This window comes from Sarcophilus harrisii, chromosome 4 (genome assembly GCF_902635505.1).
Source record: "Sarcophilus harrisii chromosome 4, mSarHar1.11, whole genome shotgun sequence".
NCBI lineage: Eukaryota > Metazoa > Chordata > Mammalia > Dasyuromorphia > Dasyuridae > Sarcophilus > Sarcophilus harrisii.
Window position 1 is genome coordinate 410,287,713 of NC_045429.1, and position 15,535 is coordinate 410,303,247.

The 15,535-nt window shown below is 34.9% G+C and overlaps 1 protein-coding gene across 2 annotated transcripts in view; it reads left to right on the top strand.

Moving 5' to 3' along the window:
- The window catches only part of FAM102B (family with sequence similarity 102 member B), an 85,248-nt gene that overhangs the window by 48,072 nt on the left and 21,641 nt on the right, over nt 1-15,535 (top strand). The gene's annotated exons all lie outside the window — the stretch shown is intronic.

Consider the following 15,535-nt stretch of genomic DNA (forward strand, 5'->3'; position numbering starts at 1 on the left):
TGTTCAAGCAGAGTCTAAGTTGTTATTTGTGGAAGGAATTCCAATGTGAGGTAGCTGGTTAAACTAGATAACCTTGAGGTCCATTTCAAATAGATTTAGGCTTGGTATTCTTAACTATTTTTGCACTTTGGAATCTTTCAACAGTCTGATAAAGTCAGTGGACTGTCTTAAAATAATGTTTTAAAATATATAAAATAAAATACATAGGTTAACAAAGGAAGCCAATTACATAGAAATAGAATTATCAAAATATTACTGTAAAAAACAAAAATAAAATACATAGATTAACAAAGGAGACCAATTACATAGAAATAGAGTTACCAAAATATTAGTGTAAAAAACAAATTCCCATGACTCATGATAAGTACTGACTCATTTTTCGCTATATACTTAGTTACTTAAATTTCAAAGAATATATTCCAAAAAAAAAGAAATATTGACTTAGTAATGTTTATAGTATATATTTAGTATAGTGCAGGTGCTTTCCTCCTCCCACCCCCTCATTTTACAGATAAAGAAACTAAGGTAAGTGTTATTTAAGTAATTCTCCCCAAATTATACAATAGGATACTTCCATCACTGTATAAATCATAACTATTCATTCAGTACAATTCTTGTTCATGTCTTTTCATAAATAAATTCATAAATTTTCCATAGAGGTTGCATAGTACTAGCGACTTTCCTTTGGATCTCATTGAAACCCATCTCTTATTCTTACCCGTGACCCAACCACCTCTTTATTTTTTCAGCTATACGTGTTCTAAATTGGGTCTCTACCATTACTTCTTACCCCACACATACAACCGCAGCCATTTAAAAAATATATAGCATATGTTTAAATATATTGGATTATTTGCTGTCTAGAGGAGGGAGGAAGGGAGGGAGAATTATCTGGAACACAAGGTTTTGCAAGGGTAGATGTTGAAAACTATCTTTGCATATATTTTAAAAAAATAAAAAGCTATTAATACTTTTAAAAAACGTAGCATATCCTCTTCTTAAATTGTAGGCTCCATAAGGGCAGTACCTTGACTTACCTAAATTTTATTTCACCCTGCTTCTAGCACAAGTGTTTTGTGAACCATAGGAGACTAACTCATATTTTAATTGTTTCTTGTGAGAATTTGTACATCAGAACTTTAAGTATTATTTCATGTTATCTCATTTATTTTGTTTCAATTTATAGTTAACCAATTTAACCCTAATCTCCAGTCATAAGGATTCACAACATCATAAGTATCATTGTCTCATATCTCTCCTATGCCTTCTCTTTCCTTTCAGTTCCCTTCAGTTGCCTTTTCAATGTCATCCTGTTAATATCTTTTGCAGTCATCCTCTTCTGTCTGTTCACCAGGATCCTATTGCACCTTTCTTTATTCAAGGATCACACCACCCACGTGAGCCCCATTGTTGTTAATCCTCTCTCCCTTTTCAGATTACCTTGTATCACACTTATCTGTGTAAATTGTATTCTTCCCTCTCGCTTCCCCAGTAGAATCTGTGGACCTGTTGTTCCTCTTTGTTTCTGCATTCCCATTGCTTGCATATAGTAAATCATTTTGATTTAAGTCAAAACACCTTAACCAAGTTTTTCTAATACTTTGAAGTGTAGATTTATTTTCCTAGGCAGACAAAAGAGCAGCTGGATATTTCTGAGCACTCTGCCTGTAATGAGGAAAATTTTGGATTCAGATTTTTCCTCTGATGCCTGTCAACCACAGGTATGGCTCAGAACAAATCATTTAAGTTGTAATGCTCTAGTGGAAGGCTTGGCTGAACCCTGTTCAGGGCTGCTCATCCACTTTTGCTGTCTACCTGTCACCCAGCTCTTATCTGTGGCTCCAAGAAGCTGAGCATGAGCAGCAACCACACTGGGTAAAACCATCTTGAGGGTAACCAATGGGCCTCAAACCCATTGGTGAGTTAAGGGTGGGAGGGCTGTTTACCCCAAACATATGAAATCTTCCCCAGCAGAATGAGTGGATGAGAACAATTTGTTCCTCTGACCACGAAGGCAACTGCAGCAGGGTCGATGGAGCCCTTAGAGCTTGGTCTGACATCGAAGAAGGCAAGGTCATCCATTGCATTCTGGGGCATCACCAGTCTTTGACTTTTAAAGTCTTGCTACTGAACCTTAACTGTGGAAGAGAGACTTTGTGCACCTCTGCCTCGAGTAAATCCAATTTTTATGTAAGTCAAGCTATCACTTGTGATGTCATTGGTCTTCTTCGAAAACATAGGATGAACTACAACCTACTTTATAGTGTTATTGTGAAAATCAAATGAAACAATGTATCAATTTATTGTCCAAATGTCACCTTTTGAAATTATCCTACACCTTTAATCTTCACCTTGCTCCCTACATACTTTTTAAAAACTCTTCTTCATTGTTCTTAGCATCTGTCACAGCCTTTGTCTGCTCTTAGGCTTTTGAATTGCTCTTATTTTTATATCACCCAACTTTTATTTATTTATTTTTAATGGACATTGCTTTATGAATCATGTTGGGAGAGAAAAATCAGAACAAAAGGGGAAAACCATAGGACAGAAAAAAGAAGTGAACAATGTTGATTTATATTCAGTCTTCTTAATTCTTTTTCTGAATGCAGATAGCATTTTCTATCCAAAGTCTATTGCCTTGGAATCACCCAACTTTTATATATTTTTACTTGACTGCCCTTGCTTTCATCTTCAGTGTGTGCCTTTTTGAAAACAAATTTGTTAGTGAAATTCCTCTGCAGCCCCCAGTTCCTTCTTATTGTCTAGAATTCACATGACCAAAGTGATACTTTCCCTCATTACAGCCACTTTTCAAATGATGAAACTATTATCAAGGCAAGTCAAGAATTAATCATCTCTTCTGCTTTTATCAGAGAGAAAGAAAAAGGAGACTTTGAAGGAGGGAAAAGGAAAAGATAAGGAAGTAGAGAGGAGAGGAAAGTACATTGTAGAAGATTGGAAAAATCCATATCACTAATATAGACTAATAATGAATGATTATGTATGGGTGTGATCTGTAAATGACATTTTAGAGTTTGCAAAACACTCTATCTCCTCTTTTTTGATTCACACAACAGCCCTGAGATGTAGATATTATAGGTATTATTGTTCCCACTTCATTGTTGTTTGTTCTTCCTTTTCAAAGAGGAACAGTGACATTACTAGATGATGTTTTGATTCATGCATGAATTGGATTTAAGTGAGAGTTGCACTGAGTTGACAGGCTCAGAGTTGAGAAAGTTGAAAAAGGCTCAGAAAGGCTGCATAACTGGCAAGGATCAAACCCTCCTCACTCTATGTCCATCTCTTTGTCCACAATGGCATACTGCCTCTAAATTACGTTTCTTTTTCAGCTTCATGACCCACTTTTGGAGCTCATTGTTCATTTCTTCATGGTCTTCATGTTTTTTGTCATAATCTTATATCTGTTTCTCTTTTGATCCCTACCCACATGTTTTCCATCTTGTTTCTGCCCTCTCATTTGTATCATTCTTATATTTGTATCATATCTTCTTGATGTTCTAATCTTTTAATCTTTTTCAAAACCATTTGGAAGTAGCATTTCATTGAAATTAGGGATTTCTGATGTAAGATATCATTTTTGATAAAAACAAATGCTATAGTTGAGATTAACTTTGCCTAAAATTAAGCAAGGAAAGGCTGACTTACCCAAGCTTGTAAATGTCTTTATTATTATAGGATTTTTACAGTTCTTTATCATAAAAGTCATGTTGTTTAAAAAAAAATGCTCAGAAATTCTGCAAGTTGAGTGCTTAATGGCATCACTATAGTCTTGACTGTATTTTAGTAAGATGGTTTAATATTTTGATATCTTAAGAATGTAATGAATTAAAGAAAGTTTTTTCTTTAAAATTCTTGTCTTAAATTCTGAAGTCTCCATTTAAGTTTTACTGTAATGCTTTATAGTGGTGTGGACCTGCCTTTGGGTCCCTAAAGTTTAGGAGGATGTAAGGCAAACTCTTTCAGGAATTAACAAGATGGTAAGATTTTGAATAAAGACTGGTATTTAGTCATCTGAGGACCAGCCTACCTACTGTCACTGAGGGTGAAGAGGTCCATCGCTAGTTGACCCTTGGAGTTTTTTTTTGTTTGTTTGTTTGTTTGTTTTTGTTAAATTCTACCTGTTAGAGATTACAGTCTAAATTGGTGCACTGTATTGAATTAAATTTTTGTATTGTATTAAAATTTTCTGAATATTTAAGCGCAATGTATTTCACTTTAAATTATGTTTTCTTTATTAAAAACATTAACAGTTCACTATAGGCCAAATTCACAAAGTCTCAGATTTTCTTAGCTACTTTAGGGAGATGATGATGCAGGTTTCCATTTGATAATAACAGTTGTCTGAAGAATTATTTCCAAATGGTTTTGTGAAATCTGTGGCATAATTTTCTAGAAGTTCTTAAAAGCCTATATCAGGCCAAAGTTAAGCACAAGTGGATTCAATAATTATTGTGCTTTATTTTTTTCCAGTTAGTAATAAAAACATATTGAGTGTTATTCAATTATTTAAATTTAAACATTAATTTGTTCTTAGAGATTAATATCGCATGCAGGCATAGGATTTCCTGACCTTATGGATTTTTGATTTAGTTAAGCATTAAATTTATTTAGTGCCTCTTCAAATCAATAAGAGGTGAGCATATGGATTTGTTTTCATTCATTGCAAATATTTTTCAAGGCAAGAGGAGTTCAGTCAAAACTGTTCAGTTCACCTATTGCTTTTTGGCTCTTTGGGGGTTAAACAGAAGCCACTGCAATCTAACTTGTAAAAATAGAAGTACTAAAAAAGATGGATGCTTAAGTTATATATTCACTATAGAGTTAATAAAAACATTTGTGTCTTAAGGGTTAGTATTGCAGAAAAGCTATATCCTATCCAAATAGTTTCTGCAATTTCATCAGTTTCTCTTTCCTCCCAAATAAGTTTTTTCAGATTCTTTACAAAATCCATTTCATAGATTTTCTACATCACACTTTTTAAAGATCTGTTGCACACTTGTATGTCTTCAAGTTTTAAAATTTAAACATTTATTAAACACCACCCTATATACATAACATCATACTAAGTACTTTCATCCCTGGGAGGGATTCAGAATTTATTGAGCAAGACCTATGCAGCCTTCATTAAGTTAAGAGTTCATTTATTTATTTTTGAGGAGGCAGTCGAGGTTAAGTAACTTACCTAAGTTCACACAGCTAGGAAATGTTAAGTGTCTGGGGTAGGGATTTGAACTCGGATCCTTCTGACTTCAGACCAGTGCTCTGTCCACTGTGATATCTAGCTGCCCCAAGCTTAGAGTTTAAAAGGGGATTTACTACATATAAATATGCATAATATAAAATAATACCTTAAGAATGCTTAAGAGAGATGGAAAATGCTATTAAAGTTCAAGGTTGGCTGGGATGGGGACTACCAGGGACATTAGAAAATTCTATTCAACTCACAAGTTTTTTAATCACTTATATTTATAGTGCCATATATAATGGAAGGTAATAAAGCTTCATGTAGGAGATTGCATTTGAGCTGAACTTTAAAAGAATAGGTAAATTTCTAGCAGGTGTGTATGATGGGGAAATTCCAGAACTAATAATGATTGAATAAAGGCATGGAATCAGACAGGGATGGGGCTTCTACAAAAAGGGTAAGAACTGGTTTAGCTATAATTCAGAGAAATATATGGGTTTAAACACAGAATTAGATAAAACCAGAACCAGATCACAGAAGGCATTGAAAGCTGTTAAGCCTGTTTTACCTTCCTTTTTTTCTTCCCTCTTTCTCAATAAAATATATGAAGAACACTCCTAAGTGTTGAATTCCATAAGATTGTTCTAGTTAATAATAAGCTAGGATTTCTATGGTGTGTTAGGGTTTGCAAAGCACTTTATGGGTAACTCTCATTTGATCCCAAAAACTTTCCTGTGTAGGTTATCACAATAGAGTGCCATACTTGGAATCAGGAAAACCTAGGTCCAAATCTGGCTCCAGGTGCTTATGGTCATGGGCAAGGCATTTATCCTCTGTCTGCTTCCATTTACTCATCTATAAAATGGGGATGATAAGAGTACCTACTCCTAGGGTTGTTATGAGGGATCAAAGGAGATAGTCATTGTAAAGCACTTAGGACAATGTCTGACAGAGTAAATGTTATAGAAATATTAGCTATGGTGGTGGTGGTGGTGGTGGTGGTGGTGGTGATGTTGTAGATGTTATTATTCTCATTTTATACATGAGGAAACTGAGGCTGAGAGAATTAAATGATTTGCCCAGCTACTAAGTGTCTTGAGGCAAGATTTAAACTTCTCTTCCTGACTCCAAGGCCAACACTCCACCCACTGAATCACTGTGGAATTAAACTCATTTTAAGGTATACAGCAAAAAACATGGGACCTTGCGATAAGGGTTTAAGGGGTCTATGGATTAGGGAAAAAATTATGTCTCATTGTGAGATTTTCACTTCATTTTCTCCATTTGAATATCTGGACACTGGGTTATCATCCTACCCAGATTGTCCTCCTGCACACCGAAATAAAAGTCTGCTATTGTCAAGCTAATTTCCCAAAAGTTAAAATATTATTTGGTGCTTGGAAAGGGGCAGCATGACGTTAACTCCAGAAATAATTTGCTACTTCCCATATAATCTGTGAGAATGGTGATAGTTTTATATCCTATTTAGGGAGTATAGTCAATTATTAGTGTAAAATTCACCAATCATATAGCAGTTTCTTATCTTATTCTCTATGTAAATTTGCTATGGACTTTAGAGATTTTGAAGTGTGACAAGAATTTGTGTGCCATACTTGGATGGTCCTGTGATCCCCTCAGTGGGGAGTACTACTTCATTGCAGTGCAGATCTCCTTCTGTCCTGAGCAACTTGTCCTCCTTTAAACCTTTCATGTTGGTTGACCTGATGTGTTAAAAAATTTTCCTTTGTCTCTTGATATTGTATGGATACCAGTGGACATGGATGTCCTTCAGTTACTTTTCATTGCATGTCCAACCAGGCTTTCTCTTCTCCCCTGCACCAGTTATATGTCTTTATAATGGCATTCTTTATTCTAGTCAGCTACAAAGCTTTGTATATTATAGTTACTTAGTATTAAGAACAGAGATTTTTTAGATCAGATTTTTTTCATTATAAATTCTCTTTTATTTTACTGCAGAATCATTCTATAAATGAATGACTAAAATTATACCTGATAATTTTATTATTCTACTTAGCATAAATTGCCATCACTCTTTATTCACATTACCACTTAAAAAATAGTATGTGTTATGATTTGACTAGTAGGTTGTGTTTTATTCTTAAAATTCCATGTTATCAAGTGCCCCATTATTATTTCATTACCAAAAATAACGAAGTGGATTTTCTCTTTGCTTATGTTTACAAGTGCTAAAAAGTTAAGAACAAAAGAAGGAATATAATTAAAAATAAGCAACTTAGGAAAAGTGTCACAGGATATATATGAAGTAGTGATTCAGTCATACAAAGTAGGGACCAAAGACTGCATACAATTTTGTTTTAAATTAGTAGAATCTTGCCTCATCACATTGCTGTATTTTTCCTATTTAGTTTCTTTATGAGCTATTCTTTTTTATTTGAGTAATATTATTACTGATGAGTTCTGTAGAGTTACAAGAGCCTGAAAATTTTCTTAAAGGACTTATAATGTCAGGTTTATAAATGGGATTAAATCCCAGATTTCTACCTCTCAGCTCTGACATTGTCCATAAAATCATACTACCTTGTTGAAAAAAATGTTTTTCTATGTTGAGAAAATAAGTATAACAGTATTTTTTTTAAATAATGAGTACAATAGTTTAATGATTGAAATTTTATTTATCACTAGAAAGGTCTGAAAGATAATACAATCTGACTTTCCATACGTTAGAAAATAAAAACATTTTTTCTGTTCTTTTCTTGATGCCTAGGAAAACAAAATAAAAGAATTATTAATATGTCTCTCAAGGATACCATGAATCACTGTATCTGCATGCAGTGGTTGATCAAGGATTCAGACTTCTGCAGTGGAAAATAATTCATTTGAATAATCTTTGGAAGTACATGACCTCTAGAGCAGTCAGGCAGTTGAACTGTGTTTTGGAAACTCATGGGTTTAGTTTTTGAGTCATAAGATATATTGGCATGTCATTTATATGGATAACTGAACAATTCCAGAGGTTTTCTAAGTATGAGTCAGAGCTTATTACATTCTCTTCCCCTCTCCCTTACCTCTATATCTAAATACAGACCTTCATTCAAATCAATCCCCACTCCCCCCTTTCCCAGTTCTGACACAAATTTCCATGACTGCTTGAACCTAATGTCTGGTTCTTTCAATGGTAGAAACCATTTCTGCCTGCCTTTTGGGATGATCACAACCAAGATTTGAACTCAAGGCTCATCTGTCTCCAAATCCTGTACTCTTTCTGGTAGACCACTAGACCATCCTGCCTTAGGATATTTCCTTTACAGCATTCTTCATTGCTGCATAGGATATATGTAAGATCATAAAGTCCTAACTTTAAAGCTGGAAAGCACCTTGAAGATCATCTAATCCAATCTACTTTTACAAAGAAAAAGTGAGACCCACTGAGCAAAATGATTTGTCATATCTATGTCAGGTCTCAGAGCTGGACTTTGAATTCTGGCCTTATGCCTCTAATCCAGCAAAGCATGCTTTATCTTCCCATACACTGCTGCCAGACCTTCATGGGTATATTCTATTGATCTAAGGTGGAACCACTAGAATTCTTATGCAGAGAATGTCTTGAACTATTCCTCCCAGTAGGCTGACCTGGCCTACTCACAGCATTGTCCTTTAAGCCTCCTGATTCAGGAATGTATAATTTGATCAGAGAGAGAGTACTTGAAATCACCCCTTTTCTTGTTGGGATAGGGAGAGTCCCTCCAGTTTAGTTGGTAGCTGACTCTTCCTAGATGTATGAATCTTCTTACCCTGTATGAATGTGTCTCTTATTGCCAGATAAGATTAATAAATTTTGGTCTTTTGATCTCGATAGATTTCAGTTCCCTCATCTATAAAGTGAAAGAGTTGGTCTAAAATAATTATTAGATACCTTCCCACTCAAAAGCTATGATCCTTGGATGCTACTATACTAGGCATTAAATGGTACTATAAATGGCCGTAGTACTTTATCCATGATTGTATCATTCTTTTCAGCTGTTTCCATATATACAGTCAGAGTACTTCAGAGTACTTTATCCTTGGTTACTTGAGCAAGTTCATTAAGGATATGGTCAGAGATGGAAGAAATTGTCCTTGTAACTACAGGGAACTCTTATAGCAATACTTTTTCCTGCCATCATAAGACCATTCAAGTGTACATTTTTATCTCCCGATCCCTTACTTTGTAAGTTCCAGGAATCCCAATTCCTCTTGTTCAAAAGTGTACTTATTTGAATAGATAATTCTAGTGCAGGTACTGGAAGCTGCCTAGGCTAACTTTTATAAAGGTGTGCTGGCCAGAGTCCCATGAAGTCAAAATATAATCAAGGTAAATTATTATCTCTCATTCAGCAAGTTTTAAAAAATTTGAATTCATGTCATGCTAGAAAACCTCAGTGTTCTTAGACATTCCTAATGGCATATCTTTCTGTAACCTTCATTCCAAGTTGACCCTTGTTGAGACTACTCATTTTTCCTTACCAAGAATATCAGAGACTCAAACATAAACACTTTCGAGAAGATATTGCCTATGTATTCTACCACTTTATCTGTTAATGGTACTCAGAACCCCCAGATATGTCATGGATCTTTGTTCTGTTCCATTAGAATTTTTCAACAGTGGGCAAAAAGAATATTAGTTGGCTAAATCCCACTAACCAAACACACAAATGTTCTTGAAAATGAGAGAGAAGTATTTAATGAAGGACTGGAGGACATGGACAATTGGATTGTTTGTAGCTCAGTAACAAATATACAAGCTCACCAAAACTTTTGTAAAATGACAATCCTTACCAGATATAAGAAAAAACAGATACTCCTGAAAGGAGAATAGAAATTATTTACTAAACATTTCTTGACACAAACCCAGCAAGGCCTCCTGTGCAGTCACCAAGATAGAGCAGAAGAGCACTTGTGCATTCTTTTGCCCAACAAGAGGAACAGGAAAAGACCAGCACTCTGAAAAGATTATCCCCTTTGAAGGAAAAAAAATAATAAAGTCACTTTTATTTAATCTTTAAATATTTTATTTTCTCAATTACATGTAAAAATAATTTTTTAACATTCTTTTTTTCAAATTTTGAGTTCCCAATTCTCTTCCTCTTTTCCCTCCTCCTTCATTGAAAAGGCAAGCAAATTGATAGGTTATACACATGTAAACATGTAAAACACATGTAAGTTATGTTGTGAAAGAAAATATTTTTTAAAAAAAGAAGAAAAATAAAGTACAGGGAAAATGTCTGATCTACATTTAGGTTACACTATTTTGAAAAGACTATCCTTAAGCTGAATGTGCTACTTCAATCTAAGGGAAAATGATAATTTAGAGATAAAGGGCAAAGGGTAATGATCTCATAATAATGGCATTGCTGTTATTATCACACTCTTACATCTCTAACTATTTTTCTTTTCTCCTCAAGTGATAGATACATAAATATGGATATAGATACAGTTTTCAAATTTTTTTTTCCTTGGACAAGGGCACTGTTAACCGGTTAGTCATAGAGTCCCTACAATCTTGGAGACAACCATTCCCCTCTGTGGCACCATAAACACTTTGCAACTTCTGCTACTAATTTGACAGTGTGACTGGTCTCTAGTTCTAAAGAAGTAGCCCCTTAACCTTTTCCTGTAATTCTTCCATTCAGTTGTTTGGTAGGATAAAAATTTATCTCTACATTGTAAAAATTGATGGATTGTGCCAAGCTAGGTAGGTACCTGATCCCCCAGAACAACTGAAAAAATTTGTAGGAGATTTTTGTACTAAGGTTTGGTATTCTTCATGTTTACCCAACTTGAGATCATGAGGATTGAATTTATTGAATTAATCCCAGTTGTAAGGGCTAACTGTATAGATGGTCTCTGCTTTTCTACAGTTCAGCCAGGGCTGTGGTCCAGGCTAGTTCTATGTATAAAAAACTGGTGGAGACTCACATGTCCACCAAAGCCTTGACTTGGGATAAATGGACTCTTGTTATTCCCAGGTTGAAGAATAGGAACACCATTGTTCTGGGTTGTTAGAATGAAGGTTTGCTTCTTACATTGAGCCTCTTGCTATGAAAGACCTATGTTTTCCTATCTCTGCAGGCTTTTAACTGGGGTCCAACAGACTACAAAAGAAACAGACCACCTCCTTGATGCTCTAGATCCTGTTAGATTCCATTTGGGTCATTCTACCCCCTTAAACTTCAGGGATATTTCTGGATTGAGCAAGTGGGCTATTGGTTCCAGAAATTCTAGATTGGTTCACAGATTTCTTTTGCCCTTAGGAATTCCATTTCAGGAACACCAGAATAGTTTTCTTATCTTTGAGCAATGAGGCAGAGTATTTGTCTTTCATATCCTCTTTCAACCCCACAAGCCCACTGGTTAACAAATAGTGATATTTATCTATGTACTATCGCTCTAAACATAGTATTAGTCCAGATCAGTTTGGAAATGATTGTCATTTTGCCAAGTAATTAGCAGTCATTTGCTATGCTCCAATCATAAAAATTTTTAACAAGACATTTAAGACACATTATTTGCCCTCAAGGAGGTCAGAGTACAATTGGAGAGATAAGAACATGGGGACAAATGAAATACATCCCAAAGCAGAAAGCAATATATATGCCAAGTGAATAATACAAGCAGTAAGGGAACTAGATCCCTTATTTCCAGATGATGGAATGAGACAAGCATTTATAGAGAAACTGGGGCTTAAAAATGGACAAGATTTAAATAGAAAGGAGAGAATGAGCCTATTAATGGGGGAATACCCATGCATAAAGGCAGAAAAACAGGTATCATTGAAAGACACTAAGCCAGCATAGCTGGAATGGAGATTGTGTGTAGGAATTAGTGGGAGATTACATTGGCAAGGTAAGATGGATCCAGAAGTTTAGAAACCTAAGAAATTTAGACTTTTTTTGCTCAACGATAGTTTAAGTTTTAGGTAAGTTTTAGATCAGAAGAATATCATAATAAAAGTATTTCATATTACGTCAGAAATATATGTCAAGAGAGAGATCAGAACTAGAGATATTAACTTGAAATTCATCCCCAAAGACATTAATACTTGAAAGAATAGGTAGAAAGAGAAATGGGGAACAATAGAAGGAAGATGAGCCAATAAGGAAAACAGAAAAATGTTGAGAGGCAACAAATAACAATAATAATAGCATACAATTACATAGTATTTTAAGGTTTGTTTTTTTGCTCACAACCACCCTAAAAGGGAAAAATATACTTTTCAGAGAAAATTGTGGGATAGAGATTAAATAACTGGCCCATGGATCAACTAGCTAGTAAATCTCAAAGCTGAGATTCAAACTCAAGTTTCCTGACTCCACATCAACACTTTCTGTTATATCATGCTGATTTTCTAATAATGGGAGACATTGTATGAATGTGTGGGTGTACATGAGTATATAGAAAATGCTTATATAAAAATATAGTTATATCCATATGTAAAGTAACATTTTTATATTCACATACCTAGGACCTTGGGGAGTTCTTTATATCAATAACTAGTTTGATCTGCATAGCTACTCTCAAAGGTAAAATTTACCCATTTTATATATGAATATGGTCATTTAAATTAAGAGAAGCTAGTTAGTGATTGTTTTGGAAAATTTTAAAAAAAAGTTTTAGAAAGGAGAGATTAATTATTGGTATCTGCTATCGAGAGATCAAGAATAATAAAGATTGAGTCAAGATTACTAAATTTGATAACTAGGATATTGCTGACCTTAAAAAAATGCTGTTTCAGTACTGTGATAGAAATGGAAGAATTGAAATTGCAAAGATTGCAGGGAGTTAAGAAAAGAATTGCTAGAATTAACTGAAGTAAATCATTTGTTCAGGAAAGTCAGTAATAGTAGAAGCGAGAAGTAGAACAGTAGTTATAGGGGATTATTTTTAGTGAATGTTCATTGGAGAGTAAGAATTAATGAATGAAATGGCATTTTAAGTGCTTAATATGTGCGGAGCACTGTGCTAAGCAGACCACTAGGTGGCATAGTGGATAGAGATCTGGACCTATATTCAGGAAGACCTGAGTTCAAATATGGCTCAGGCACTAGTTGTAGGACCCTAGGCAAATCCCTTAACCTTGTTTATCTGCATTTCATCATCTGTAAAATGGACTAGAGAAGGAAAATGGCAGACCACTTCAGTATCGTTGCCAAGAAAACTCCAAATGGGGTCATGATGAATCGGACTGGACTGAAACACCTGAATAATAACATCAGGCTGAAACTTTTATGTACAAATACAAAAGTGAAGATAATTCTTGCTCTAAAGCAGCTCATATCCTAATGAGGGAAAACTATATAAATAGGGGAGTGTTGACCTGGGAGATTAATTTTTTTTAAATTTTATTTAATAGCCTTTTATTTACAGGATATATACATGGGTAACTTTACAGCATTAACAATTGCCAAACCTCTTGTTCCAATTTTTCACCTCTTACCCTCCCCCACCCCCTCCCCTAGATGGCAGGATGACCAGTAGATGTTAAATATATTAAAATATAAATTAGATACACAATAAGTATACCTGACCAAAACGTTATTTTGCTGTAGAAAAAGAATCAGACTCTGAAATATTGTACAATTAGCTTGTGAAGGAAATCAAAAATGCAGGTGTGCATAAATATAGGGATTGGGAATTCAATGTAATGGTTTTTAGTCATCTCCCAGAGTTCTTTTTCTGGGCATAGCTAGTTCAGTTCATTACTGCTCCATTAGAAATGATTTGGTTGATCTCGTTGCTGAGGATGGCCTGACCCATCAGAACTGGTCATCATATAGTATTGTTGTTGAAGTATATAATGATCTCCTGGTCCTGCTCATTTCACTCAGCATCAGTTCATGTAAGTCTCTGGGAGATTAATTTTGGCTTTGAATATTGGTGAATGAAAAAGAGGGGGATAGATAAACATCCTTTATAGGAACAAGGATAGAACTGCTTTTGTAATGGTTGCAGAAGTCATGGAGGGTAGGAGTGGGGAAATAAAGATAGCAGATACAAATACTATGGCATACTAGCCATGGTATAGTAGGAGAAAACACATGAGTTAGAAAGATAATTGAAGATTCTCTAAGGAGGGAGAAATTTTTATATCGTAAAATCAAAGTCTGAAAGAGACAGGATTGAAGTCCCAACCAATGACTATGTTATTCTTTTTAAAAAGAGTGATATCACTTATTCTAAGACAAGAGGAGAGAGGCTAGTTTTAAAGCCATATATATATATTTTTTTTACATGATCAAACCATTATTTTGCTGTACAAAAAGAATCATACTCTGAAATATTGTACAATTAGCATGTGAAGGAAATCCAGAATGCTAGCAGGCAAAAATATAGGAATTGGGAATTCAATGTAATGGTTCTTAGTCATTTCCCAGAGTTCTTTCGCTGGGCGTAGCTGGTTCAGTTCATTACTGCTCCATTGGAACTGATTTGGTTCATCTCATTGCTGAGGATGGCCATCAGAATTGATCATCATATAGTATTGTTGTTGAAGTATATAATGATCTCCTGGCCCTGCTCGTTTCACTCAGCATCAATTTGTGTAAGTCTCTCCAGGCCTTTCTGAAATCATCCTGTTGGTCATTTCTTACCAAACAATAATATTCCATAATATTCATATACCACAATATATTCAGCCATTCTCCAATTGATGGGCATCTACTCAGTTTCCAATTTCTGGCCACTACAAAGAGGGCTGCCACAAACATTCATGCACATACAAATCCCTTTCCCTTCTTTATGATCTCTTTGGGATATAAGCCCAGTAGTAACACTGCTGGATCAAAGGGTATGCACAGTTTGATAACTTTTTGAGCATAGATCCAAATTTCTCTCCAGAATGGTTGGATGTATTCACAATTCCACCAACAATGTATTAGTGTCCCTGTTTTCCCACATCCCCTCCAACATTCCGCATTATCTTTCCCTGTCATTCTAGCCAGTCTGACAGGTGTATAGTGATATCTCAGAGTTGTCTTAATTTGCATTTCTCTGATTAATAATGACTTGGAGCATCTTTTCATATGGCTAGAAATAGTTTCAATTTCTTCGTCTGAGAATTGTCTGTTCATATCCTTTGACCATTTATCAATTGGAGAATGAAAGCCACATATATTTAAAAATAAAATGGGAATGTGAGGGAATTCATGTCTGACTAAGAGCTTCTCAGTAAAACAGGAAGCCAAAATATTTTGTCAGTAAAAGTGAGGATTGACAGTGGAAGGTATGCAAGATACTTGGGAAATATTCTGCAAAGTCAGCAGATGATTAATAAATACCAAGGCATCTTATTCTCTGCAGATAAAATAA